This window comes from Sceloporus occidentalis, unplaced genomic scaffold (assembly GCF_023333645.1).
Source record: "Sceloporus occidentalis isolate IW3139 unplaced genomic scaffold, rSceOcc1.0.p SCAF_5, whole genome shotgun sequence".
NCBI lineage: Eukaryota > Metazoa > Chordata > Lepidosauria > Squamata > Phrynosomatidae > Sceloporus > Sceloporus occidentalis.
In genome coordinates this window covers 30,219,072-30,233,327 of record NW_028316985.1, presented here as the reverse complement: position 1 = coordinate 30,233,327, position 14,256 = coordinate 30,219,072, and the positions used below count along the sequence as shown (strand labels likewise).

The 14,256-nt window shown below is 39.3% G+C and overlaps 1 protein-coding gene across 3 annotated transcripts in view; it reads left to right on the top strand.

Annotated features, from left to right (window-relative positions):
• Positions 1–14,256, top strand: part of LOC149311858 (xylosyl- and glucuronyltransferase LARGE1) — a 380,354-nt gene that overhangs the window by 213,782 nt on the left and 152,316 nt on the right. The gene's annotated exons all lie outside the window — the stretch shown is intronic.

The following is a 14,256-nucleotide window of genomic DNA, read 5'->3' as shown; positions in this document are numbered from 1 at the left end:
CTGGCACTGGAGAGAGTGTTGGTGCGCGTGGGGGCCAAGCGTCTCACCTCACTCTCCCTGCTTCCTCTGCTGTCACTGGCCTTTTCTTTATTTAGGGTACCAGTTTTGGTGGTACTGTAATGTCTTCTGATTTTATCGAGATTTTGTCTCTCAGACACAGTAAATTACTAGACTATCTATATTTTAGCAGGTTCAAAGGTGGCAACATCTCTCTTTTTGTGTTTCCTTAGTAATTTGAAGCAGCAGTCTGATCCCTGCAGTTTTTTGGTCTGTGTTGCATTTCTGAATTATTAGTGCTGGCCTAGAGCATTCTAACTCAAGGGCTGTACAAGTTGAAGCATCTCTTTTTAAATCCTGCCGTGATCTTTCTCATTAATTTAGTAGTCTATATAATAGGTTTTCATGTTCTTGCTAATTAAAACACAGCATCACTGATTCTCATCTTTGTTATGTGTGGAAATCCACAATATAGACTAGTTAGTTTAAAGAAAAATGGAAGCACAGAGTACATTAATAAAATGTTCAGGCATTATTACAATAGTTTTTAAATGTCTGAATTTTTATTAGCATGCATAAAGGGTGAATAACACTTGTCTCTACTCTATAAAAAGAACACCTGTTCCTTTTTTCCTAGACCAGTTTAAAAATGCCCAAGAGTTGGACTACAAAGTGTTCAGTGGTGCTGCATTTTGACATAAAAGTTCCTTTGGGGACTTTTACCTCTTTGAGATTTTCAGGGCAGAATAATTGCATTGCACATCTTGTCCTTTTTACTGTTTATATGTACAAATGACTGCATTTGATAGATTTCATTGATAATACTTGTTAGCAAACAGGAGACATCTGTTAACTTCCTACATGTTAATGCCTAACGTCCTGAGTGGCAGCATAGTTGGTGGGCTTTATAGCATGACATGTTTGCATCTTCTTCTGACAAGATACAAACCATGTGTACTGAAATGAGTTAAAGCAGTAAATTTTGGCTTCATTAATATGATAGGTAATTGGCAACAAAAAGAATTTTGAATCAAACATGTTTTGTGTTTCTGTTTGAATGTGTGGCATCCACAGAGATTTCCTTGTGTAGCCCAGCAGCCAAGATTTGTGTTTGTCACTGACCACTTTGCTCACCCTCATCCCATTCTGTCCTCTTCATTTTGGGCTTTGGAGCATTCTGAAAGCAAAGACAGCCTGATTCTCCCAAAATATGTTTCAGAGTCCAGGATGGCATATGTATGCTCCTGTCTTCTCCAGGACTAAACAACAGAAGTCACAGATTTTTAAGTCTAAAGGTTGAACAGTTTCAGTCCCATAGAGATAAAGTGTTGAGGTCTCAGTGTAACACCAAAGTAGTGTGCGGGTGAGTACAAAATCCAACCCATGGCTTACCTCCCCACATTTCTTTTCTGTAAGTATTTTTCTCCCAGCAATGATGCCAGTAACAGGCATGAACCTGTTTAAAGAGCCTGGAGCACTAGCGTCTAGTATTAGATCCTAGATTACTGCTTTCTTCTGTACTTCCTTGTATTCTCATTACAGAAGAGCATTGGTTCCTCACAACTGTCTTCACTAAGATTTACACCTTGCTCAATTGCTGATGGATGATCTTTAGTACTGGCAACTGATAGCTTAGATGTTGGTGGAGTGGGGAATCCAGGTTTTAGTTTTTAATTAAACTATCTTGGATTAAACTTTTACTTTGAACTAAAGCCTAGAGTTAATGCACCAGCTGTTGATGCTTGGTTCACCAGCTTCCACTGGTCTTTTGTCTTTACATCTTGGGATGTATTGGTTTCAATGACATCTTGGGATATAATGGTATCTGTGTTGGAAACCTCATCAGTTCCAGCCATTAGTAATAGCAAGTAAAAATTGGGGAAGGGGAAGATTGTAAGTGGAGCCTGATCAGTAGAAACTATAGAGGATATCAAGCAATAATGTCTGAGCTAGGTATTTAGAGCAAATTCATGAATCCCTGCTTCTGTTTCTGTTTAAATAGAATGTATACTTTGTTTGTTTGTTTGTTTGTTTTTACTGTAGCTATTTTTCTTTCAAGAACAATAACTCATATGCAAGAGTTTTCATTCAAGTAACTTTCTATATATGCCATGCCAAATGGACCAATGGTCCAAGTCAGTATAAAGTAATTCCCTATGAGCTTAACGTATTTACTTGTTACACATGGAAAGATCAACTCAGATATTTGCATTTTCAGAACATTTTGCTCACAATATGCTTCACTTGCCCACAAACGCACCTCCTTAATTTGCCATTAATATCTCCAAGATTATAGGACATGATAAAAGCTGACTGAATAATATCTGTGGGAATCCAGATGTATGAGCCAGATCTGGCACCAAAGTTTTTATTTTAGTTTTTGTGTAAGAAACTCCTTCTATTGAACATTCTGAAACGTGTTCAAGTTTTAGAAAGCAGTATTTGCTGAAAACTGATATAAACATTGCTGTGGTTTATATAGTTTAACTAGTGGTCCTCTGTTTGGTGATAGTGAAACAGCTGTATCCTTTCCCTTGCCCCCTTCAGGCCTTTCCTGAATAAAAGTGTCCGGCCACAGAATTATCGCCTCTCACATCATGTATTAGCCCACCACTCTGTCCTTGTTATATTTATTTATTAATGTGTTATTAATAGATATTTTAATCTCCAATTTTAATTGTATCAGGTTTAATCCTGTTTTAAGGGAGGGATTTGGGACATACTGTTGAATGTGGATATTTTAATGTGTTGTGAGCCACTTTTATTGTCTCGTCACACAAAAGTGAGATAAAAATTAAAATTTTATTTAGTATTATTATTATTTATTTGTGTTATACATTACATTAATCATGTCGACAGGATAGCTGTGTTCCTGCACTGGGTGTCAACGTGCTCCCGCTCCTCATGCCGCCACCACCCCGCACGCACCCCACTCCATCTCCCCATGTGTGCACTGGTTTGGAAAAGAACTGTGTCCCAAATAAGTCATACATCGCAAATAGACTTTCTCATAGTGGGAAGTAAATTGCTAAAATTACTCATTGCTTCCTTGGAGAAGCAACCTAGTTAAGAATTACATCTCTACAAAATATGGTAAGCCAGTATTCTGGCATTCCCTAGATTGTTGCAGTTTTCATAGTCTACTATTAATAAAGGAGTTTGTGATTGGAATCATATCCTGGCTTTCCTAACAGAAAGAAGCCAGGATCCCCAGTTCAGACAATATTTGAAACAAACAGTTTCTAGTAAGTTTATACAGAAGTGTAATTTTTTTCATATGATCATTTATTAATATTGTTTTATTATTTTTTGTTATGGTTATTATCACCCCGCCTTTCTCCTGATATTAGCATTCAAGGTGGCTCACAACAAATTTAAAACAGTACATATTAAAACCAATACAAAAGCATTAAAAATAGATACAAAATTTTAAAAATAATTAAATATTTATTAAATATTAAAAACATTACACATTTAAAATAAAAATGTATTTTAAAAAGTTTATACAAACCTTAAAATCTAAATTGCACACCATTTAAAAAGCCTAACCCTCATCAGTTTGAAAATGTCTGATGGCACAAGAATGTCGTTACCTGCCCCTGGCCTCTCTAGGGAAGTAGTTCCATAGCCTGGGAGCAGCCACTGAGAAAGCGCTCTTCCTTGTTCCCATCAAACAATCCTTAGATTGTGGTGAGACAGAGAGAAGGGCTCTCCTGATGATCTTAGTGCTCTAATGGACAGATAAAGGGAGATATAGGCCTGGTACAGATGGGCCTCATGGCACGTCTTGATGATGTGCTAGGGTTGCCTCGGAGCATCTCTTACAGACGCCCCGCAACCCTAGCACGTCTTCCATACATTAAAATGGTGGCACCCTGTACAGATGGGCGCCACCATTTTGATGCGATGGACGCCTAGCGTGTGCCATTATGGCACTGCAAAAAGAACCTGCTTTTCATGGGTTCTTTTTGCTCCGCAAGGAAACCGTGCCATTTGTCTGCTGCGGCTTCCTTGCGGAGCAAACCAGGGAGCCGGCAGACCAACCTTTTTGGGCGGTCTGTACCAGGCCGTAATTCTTTAAATCTAATTCCAAGCAGTATAGGGCAAAACCAGCAATCTGCATTGTGCACAGAAATGGACAGGCAGCCAGTGGAGCTGTTGCAACAAGGGAATTGTATGCACCCTGTAGCCAGCTCTAGTTAGCAACCTGGCTGTGACTCTTTGGGCCAACTGAAGTTACTGGGAAATTTTCAAAGGCAGATTCATGTTGAGCACATTACAGTAGTCTAAATGTGACGTAACCAAAGCATGGACCCCTGTGGCCAGTTCTGACTTCTCCAGGAATGGGCACAGTAGGTGTACTAGTTTTAACTGTGCAAAAGTGCTCTTGGTCACTGTCAAAAGCTGGGGATTCTAGGAGCTGTAGACTGAAAGGTAACTTTTTCAAGCACTGACAGAGGTTTGTACCAGGCTATCTATGTTGCAACAAATTCCAGAAAAAAAAAATTAGTGTGAATGTGGTGGTGTGACGAGAGCATAATCTAAAACAAGCAAAATCAGATTGTTAAATGAAAAACTATTCAGAGTAGAATGCAAGTATGTAAAATGTGTTATTTTACAAAGCATGACATTTTTCAATCTTGCATTTGTCAGATTCTTCAGTGTAGAGCTCTAAAAATTGTATGCACTAAAAACAATTATTTAAAAATGTGTTTGACTGACAAAAAATAAAGTAGTCAAACAGAAGATAAATATAGTTGGAAGAGCCACTTGTCCGCCATTTCAAATTTTAACTTCATAGCTCAACCAATAATTTGATTCAGAATATACAAAGGAGCCTCCTGGATAAGACCCAGAGATCAGTTATGTCGCTAATGAAGTTTACTCTGAGTTTGATAGTTGTATTAAACAGAATAAAGGAAGAGACTGCTTTCATGGACAGACTTCCCTGCCTAAGGCCCTTGTACTAATCACATATAATCTATCAGAACTGACTTTTCACATTTCTCTGTGACAGGCATGGTAATCACTTGATATCCTATTCTCTCATAACATGCAAGGATTATGCTCAGCCCACCTCAGCCACAGTACTAATAATCCATACTTCTTATGACCTCAGGGCCTGTTACCAATTTCAGACCTCTTGTTTGAAGTTCCACCAAATGAGAGGAGGTGTTGCATGCTACAAATCATATCTAAGGCTGTCCTTGGGAATAGCAGCATTAGCATAAAAGTGCATATCTACTTTTAGACAGGAACAAGAAGGTAGAATTTAATTGCCCAGAGTTTAGTGCCTCATATGAGATAAAGGAAAGACAAACAGATTGTATTTTACTGATGCAGCCTATGCTAGCATGCAGATATGTAGATTATTAATCTCTACAGTATTCGTCATCATTCAGAAATGTTTTTCCCCATATAACAAAAGAATGCTGAGGGCCAAACCACACGTTACGTACATTTGTAACAGTATTCAATTGTCCATTTTTCATATTTTCAGTAGTGCTTCAGGAAGAGGCACAAGTGAGAACAGAAAGGGAAAGTAGCAATTTCCCTGCCCACCACATCCCTGTCCATTTACATCCTTTCCTGTCAGTTTTTGTCCCTGTGAGGTTTCTGATAGGGATGACAAGATGTCCCTGTTCTGTTGCTATTTCATGGACTGACTACACTTTCCATTCTACGTCTGTTGGAGAATATTGTCATAGTTTAGTTTCATAGAATGGTTAGATTTTTATCTTGCCTCTTTCATTAAAATGACCTCTCAAGCTGTATATTTTCACCCAAAGTTGAAAACAGTGCAGTCCTTTATTCATCTAGGACAGGCAGTTTCCCCTATTTTCCATCTTAGTCTGTTGTCGGAGAACTAAATTTAGCTAATTTCAATTTCCATGCCCACCATGGGTGTGGAAAAAGACAAGAAGAAATATAAAGACAGCACCCATCCTGTTTTCCTTCCCTTGATGCCTGTATTTACAGGGGGCTCAAGAAATCTTTCATGTGCCCTTTTCAACAGCCTTCAGTATATGCGTAGGCAGCTTAGTTAAATGGAGGACCTTATATTTTTCCATGTTTTTTCTTTAACTTAAATCATTTTGACTGGTTGATTTTTTTTCTTTGACAAGAGACCCTTCTCCAAATGAAAGTGAGACCTGTGACATAGTTTTAAAAATAGAAGATCAGTGGGCAAAGACAGTGGGCAAGAGACCCTACTAGATTTTACTGTATGGATCTATCACTTTAATTGTCATTTACCACAGCCTGGAAACAAGTGCAGCGGTGGTCTAGGTTTCAGAATTGTGCTGTGCTATGGATATTGTTGGATTGCAAGATACAGCAGCTCTAGCCAGCCTAGCCAATGGTGTAGAATTCTCAGAAATGCAGTCTAATATCTTGAGGGGCACATTAGGTCCTGCGCTATTCCCACTGAGTCCCATATTTCTTGGCACATATTAAACATTTATCAGAGGATCCTTCCTCTCCTTCCTTCCTTGCCTTTATACCTTGGAATAGTGTGTAGCAAGCGGGGATGAAAATATTAATTTCCATTTCCATGTTAGGTAGGATTTGGACCGCAAAGAAAGTTTTATATAGAGTGACAGAAACAGTGTGATGGGTCATTGTAGAGTGGGAAGATGGTGAGAACGCCTGACAAAAACTATCTGTCATTGTAGCTGAAGAATTGTTGATTTCTTACTAGGAGAAGCCCATCAGTAGCCTCTGCAGCTAAGCAACCTTGATTCTTCTGCAGGGAAAGTTTTTTGTGAAATATACAAGCATAGTCAGGCATCTAGTTAGCAAATCCTGAGAAGTGATCAAAAACTGAAGTTAACAAAAATTATAAAGAGCAGCCTCGAAACCAGATCTAATGTGGGTATGTTTAAAGTAGACAAAATAAAGAGGTGGTCTTCAAATTTGAAATATTCTCATTGGGTGAATATAGCAAATCAAAGCAGCTGTATCTGGAGATTTCCTGCATTAGTCAATTACTGGACTAGACTATCTGTGAGCTCCCTTAACAGGTTTTCATTTCTAATAATGAAAAAGCCATTGATGTAAGGATAAATTTACCATGCTACCTTTTGTGATACTATGCTGCTACTTTACATGCTGAGATTGGGCTTCTCCTGTCCTCACAGAACCTAGAATTAACTTTCTTATGATCAAGAAAAGAAGGAACATCCAGTTAGGTAAATCTGTCATTATCACCACCGTCACTTTTTAATTAGACAATTTAAAGACCAAATACCCTTTTATTCTTGGAATGATTTGCTGTTGTTTTTACTGATCTTACGTAAGCTGTTCTACAAGCCTTGTTGACTGAGGAGCATGGGAGAAAGGCTTGAAATAAAAATGATTCTGTAAATAATTCAAATGCACCTGCAAAAGATCAGTAGAAAAAGGGACTAGGGCCATTCCCTGTCATCTGTTGCTAGAGACCCAAGTAGAACATCATAAGGGACAGGCATTTTGACTAATTTTGACATAGATATTTTGACTAATGATTCTGATAAACTTGCCTTGACTTTGATCCTTTGCTTTAGAGAACAGTAAAAATAGGATCATTTCTTGGCATGGTCTTGAAAAGCCCTTAGGCATGCTAAACAAAAGAAAGATGTATTCTGACTTGTAGGAAGGAACCTTTGAGAGTCAATACTTCAAAGTAATGCAGTGTGATTAGGGCATCGGACTTTCAACATTTGCTTTCTCCTAATTTCCAGATATTTATTTTAACTAGAAGAGTTAAACCATATTAATATCTACTCATGAACTGAAAAAATACAAACATATATGGGTGAGGGTTACAGCTGCTAAGCAAGAAACCATACTGAGAAGCTAGGACACCAGACCTTAAGGAGTAATGTTGTGTTTCATAGCTAAATGAAGGTATTTATTTACTTGGTGATGTAATCTTCCATTTTCCCTGCTTTCAGTAATATTTAATAATGGATCCAGACATAGAAAGGAAGACATTAAAATTATGAAACTAGAGCTAAATGTAGAAATGTATATTCTATTTTAGAATCATAGAATCATAGGAAGAGATCACAAGGGCCATCTAGTCCAACCCCCTGCCATGCAGGAAATCAAAATCAAAGCAATCAAAGCATCCCCGAGAGATGGCCATCCAGCATCTGTTTAAAGACCTCCAAAGAAGGAGACTCCACCATACTCCAAGGGAGTTCCTCTGTCAAACAGCTCTTACTGTCAAGTTGAGGTGGAATCCCTTTTCCTGTAGCTTGTATCCATTGATCCATTTTCTAGTCTCTGGAGCGGCAGAAAACAAGCTTGCCCCATCCTCAGTGTGACACCCCTTCAAATACAGGGCTATCATATCAACCCCTTAACCATCTCTTCTCCAGGCTAAACATACCCAGCTCCCTAAATCTTTCCTCATAAGGCATGGTTTCCAGGCCCTTCACTTTTTTTGGTAGCCCTCCTTTGGATACACTCCAGTTTGTCAACATCCTATTTGAATTATGGTGTCCAGGACTGGACACAGTATTCAAGGTGAGGCCTGAACAAAGCAGAATAGAGTGACACTATTACTTCCCTTGATCTAAACACTATACAGTGGACCCTTGTTATACGCTGGGGTTTGGTTCCAAGATCCCCTGTGTATAACAAAATCCATGTATGTTCAAGTCTCATTAAATATAATGACATAGAAAATGGTGTCCCTTATAAAAAATGGAAAATCAAGGTTTGATATTTGAAATTTATATATTTTTTAACATTTTCAAACTGTGGATGCTTGAATCCGTGTATAAAAAAATTGTGTATAAGAAAGGCCGACTGTACCTCTACTGATGCAGCCTAAAATCACTGTTGATTCATGTTCAACTTGTGGTCTACTAGGATTCCTAGATCCCTTTCACACATAGTCTCGTTAAACCAGATGTCCCCCATCCTATATGTATGCATTTCATTTTTCCACCCTAAGTGCAATACCTTACATTTCACTGTGTTGAAATTCATTTTGTTAGTTTGGCTCAGCTTTCTAATCTATTAAAATCATCTTGAATTTTGATCCTGTCCTCTGGGGTATTAGCTGCTACTCCTAATTTGGTTTCATCTGCATGCCCTCTATTCTTTAATCCAAATCATTGATAAAGATGTTGAATAGCACTGGGCCCAGGACAGAACCCTGTGGCACCTCACTACTCACTTCTCTCCATGATGAAGAGGAGTGATTGTTGAGCACCCTTTGGGTTTAGCCAGTCAACCATTTACAAATCCACCTAACAATCACATTGTCTTGCCCACATTTTACCAGCTTGTCTGTAAGAATATCATAGTGGGCCTTGTCAAAGGCTTTACTGAAATCAAGATATGCGATATCTACAGCATTTTCTTTATCTACCAAGCTGGTAATTTTATCAAAAAATAAGATCAGATTATTATGGCCTGACTCATTTCTCGGAATCCCATGTTGAAGTTTTGTGGTTATTTAATTGTTTTCTAATGTTCACAAACTCTCTGTATAACAAACTGCTCTTGAATCTTTCCTGGTATTGATGTCAGTCTACTGGACGATCATTGTTGGGATCCTCTTTCCCCCCCCCCCCCCCCTTTTTGAAGATGGGAACAACGTTTGCCCTCCTTCAGTCTGCTGGGACGACTCCTGTTCTCCAAGAGTTCTCAAAAATTATTGCCAATGATTCTAGATTACATTTGCCAGTTCTTTTAATAACCTTGGATTTAGGTCATCTGGTCCTGGAGCCTTAAATTCATTTAGATTAACCAAGTATTCCTGTACTTCTTCTTTACTTATTATGTCCTGCATTTCTCCTGTTGTGTCCTCTTCTCCATTTTCCTCGGGTTGACCACCCTTTCCTTTTCTGAGAACATTGAGGCAAAGAAGATGTTGAGTAATTCTGCCTTTTCTCTGTCCCCTGTTAGCATTTCGCCATCTTCTCCATGTAGTGGCCCTACCATTTCTTTCTTCTTCCTTTTGCTATGGACATACCCAATAAAGCTACTTTTATTGTGCTTAATCTCTCTAGCAAGTCTGAGCTCATTCTGTGCTTTTCTGTGCTTTTACTTTTCTGACATTCCTCCCTGGTGATTTCCCAATTTTTCCGTCCCATTTAAAACTTAGCTCATTTAAAAGTTTCGTAGTCATCCATCCTGGTTTAATGCGACACCCCCCATTTTTCTTCCGTGTTGGAACAGTTTGAAATTGTGCCTTCAGTTTCTCCCTTTTGAGAAACTCCCATCTATCCTGAACTCCTTTCTCTTTTACTATTCCTGGCCATGAGATCACCCCCAGTATTTCCTTTAGTTTACTGAAATCAGCTCTCCTAAGGTATAGAATGCATGTCTGACTATGCCTGGCTTCTCCTTTCCACTGTATAACAAACTTCAAGAGAGCATGACCACTCCCACCTAAGGATCCCACCACTTGCACCCCATTAACCAGGTCATTCTTGTTGGTTAGGATCATATCTAAAATGACTAATCCCCTTTTTGCCTCTTCCACCTTTTGGACAATGAAATTGTCTTCCAGGCAAGTCAGGAATTTGCTAGACCTTCATGTTTTTGCTGAGTCTTATTTCCAACAAATCTCAGGATAGTTGAAATCATCCATCACTACTACATCTTTCCTTTCTGAGTGTGTGGTCATCTGTTCTAGAAAGGCATCATCCACTTCCTCAATCTGACTTGTGGATCTGTAGTAGACACCGACAGTAACATCTCTGTTGTTTCCTTTCCCCTTAATTTTTATCCAGATGCTCTCCACCTGGCTTCCACGACTTCATGAGTACATTAGGTTTGTTTTCTGTGTGCTGGTTATTCTCCCAACAAGTCTTGTTCCAGTAATATTTGTCAGCCATTGCTTGGTTTACTGTGCAATTAGGAATTTTGAAGATAGTGCTCTGGAGTTCCAGTTCTGGCAGCTCATAGCAGATTATGAGTGCTGATACCTTGTGGAGGATCTTAGCTTCTCTTCCAGGAACTGTACTTCCCTTCCAGGAGCTTTGCCATATTCGGAGAACAACTGAGGTAAACCACAAAGCGACAATGTGCTGACTACAGTGAAAACACTGGATCACTAACAGCATTCACTGAATATTATCAGGGATAAAGTGGGTTTAATTGCACCTCAGAGGAATATGGTTGCAATTATATATGACCCCTGTGGTACTAAAACTATGACATGGAGAAGAGAACAACACATGACACCACTATTCCACCTCCATGTTGGATGATGCTGCCTGTAACATTACTACATGTGTCATGCACTCATGGCAACCAAAAGAGTCCTGGGAAGATAAAAGGCTAATATCTGGATTTCTTAGGGGCTACTGATGTTACTGAGCCTCATTTGTGGTTTCTGTTGTTTTCAGAGTGGGAAATAGCCTTGCATCTGAACCTCTTCTAGGGCAGATTACAAACCGCCATTAAGGACGTCCTGAGGACGTCCCAGTTTGAAAAAGGGGCGTCTCTTCTAGACGCTCCTTATCCTATCATGGACTCAGTCCATACAAAATGGCGGTACCCTGTTCATACCGGCACCGCCATATTGACGTAGCGGATGCTCTGCATCCGCACATGGCGCACTGGAAGTGACGCCGCGAGTGCGCCCTTTGGCACTCGCGGTGCCTCTTCTGGGGCCTGAGAAGGAGCATGATTTCCGCACTCCTTCTCTGCAGCATCTGGGAGCCGCGCCGTTTAAAGGCTGCGGTTCCCGGACGCTGCAAGTGGAGGCAGAGCCAGACCTCTGCTTCTCAGCAGTCTGTAACGTGCCCCCGATTGCCTAGTTTTCACAGAAATATTAGAAGGGAGTGGGAGGAGTGAATAATAGGTACTGACTTCAAGTAGAATGTTCCAATGTATGCCACCATTTTTTACATAAATGTCTTGACTCTATTCCAGGAGGCAGAGACATGCCCTGAGCAAAAATGATATTCTTCCTGAGTTTTTCTCCAAGTACCCTATGCCCATATGATTTTTCCAGCCTACAGCATAAAGTTCAGCTTAGCTACTGGAACATGTGATGCATTTGTTACAAGTAGTAGATGCTGGGAATTAAGTAGCATAGCTAGGCACTGAAGGACACAGCTATGTGTGTCATGCAACTTAGACTGTATTTGAAGAAATCCATCCATCCCCACACAAAATAGTCAGCAATGGAAAAAACTGTCCTAGTATTAGTGTGGAAATAAGATGCAGCCCCCAGTGCAGTTATCTTCTGTAAGTTAGCACTAGAGATCATGTTGATGATTAAGCATGTTGATTTACATATTTGCATATATGTTCCACAGTCTCCTCAGAAATGTTTTTAGGGTTAGGTGGAAAGAATAATTGAAGTTCATTCTTGCAAGACTGGAAATTGTCCAGTAGGGTGGTATTTGGGTTCCATTAGTCTTTCTTTTTCAATTAATTTCATTTTAGAGAGCTGGTGTTCATAACAGCAGGAATATTATTTTGTATTACCATGGAAACAAGCTATCATTGGATGTCCTCTCATGCCTTTTGGGGGAGGGTGATATTTCATGACAGTGCATTACTTGATTTTACATAATTACATTTTTGCAAACATACCACACTACTGTAGAGATTTCATAAGACAGGAGTTATATAACAAGTGACAAGGGGGAAAATAGGGTTATTAATATACCTAAAAAGGGAAAGTGGGTTATGACTGAGAGAAAACAAAAAAAATCTGTCAACTAAATCCATTCAAAATTTTCTCTCCATTTTGTTTTTAGAGTTGAAAATGTGTTTCAGGGATGAGCAATGGGAGGAGGATATTTTCTGACAGAATACTTAATCTCCCTTTTCCCAGTGCTATCCACTATCTTTATTTTAGCTATTAGCTGCTATGTTTTTCTACTGATTCTTCTTTCTCCCTCCTGGATTTGTCAAGGGGTTTACCTTGGAATGACAGAGTAACCAGGGTGTGTGTGTGTGTGTGTGTGTGTGTGTGTAAAGATTGTCCTCCCACTCTAGAAGTATGCACATACAAAAGAGGAGCAACTAACCTTGCCCCTTCAGTCTCCAGTTCTGTTTTCTCTCCTCATATAGAACCTCCATGTGTGTGGGTCCCCTACAAATTTTGAGAACTGTGTGTATGGAGACCCACTTACATGAAAAATGTCCTCATGTAGAGAAAGTTCCCTTGTGCAGACTTGTCACTCTCCATGTAAGAATACCAATACAGCTGAAGATGAAGGAGGCAGGACATGCATGCCTTTCTTCATATGTTGGTTGTGCATGCTTTCAGAATAAATTAATAAACTCATGATTTGTTTGCCTTAGGGTTGACATAAACCAGATAGGAACTGAAAGCACACAACAATAAACTTTGTACTTCGCACGCCCAAATGATGTCATTTTGAACTGGGCAGTGCCACTTTATTTCACTAAACATTCCTTAAGGAATCATTAAAGGGAGCTGGGTTTTGGTGCTACCAGAAAGCTGCCATGCTTTTCAGCTCAGCACTACATATAAAATCAAGATGATGGAGTCAATAATGCAAATCAAGCATCCATTCCATGTTGTTTTTATTTAATCTGAGTAGCAGAAAATGCATTAATAAAATGTACTAAACTCCCTTTTGCCTCCTGTTCCTCCACTGACTTTGGATAAAAGCCACTATCTAATAGAACTTTAGGCACAGAAACTCACATAATTTTACAGCCCAGTACTACCATATATACTCTTCTATAAGTCTAAAAATTTATGCCTAAAGATTTACCCCAAAAATCCCAGGTTGACTTATTTACAGGTCAGTGTGGTAATGTGATAGCAGCTCTTTCAGATTTCCCCACAAAGTTTCTTTCTGTCTTGAGCCAAGCAGATAAAGTCCTTGGTGACTGATTGATTCCTGTTTGTATAACAGTTCCTCTCCTACCCATACCCTTCACTGTCTTGGCAAGTGAAGGCTGAAACACTTAAGTCTTGTATTGATTGCTGCTCCCCTGTTGCCCCTCACACACATACACTGAAGGAGCCTCCAGGTTTTACACTCGACCTATCCATGGGTGATGTCAAAATCCATAGTTTTGGCCCAAAAACTTGCCCTTGACTTATACATGAGGTCAACTTATAGTCGAGTATATACAGTATGTATATTGATTGAGAATTCAAAGACATAGCCATGTTAGTCTGGAAAATCAGTATGCAAAGCTATCTTTTAGCACTTTTGACACTAACTGAGAGAAAGAACTTTGTAGCATGAGCTTTTTTAGATTTGAGCCTACTTCCTCAGATGCATGTTACACATCTGAGGGAATTGTCTCAAGAATATG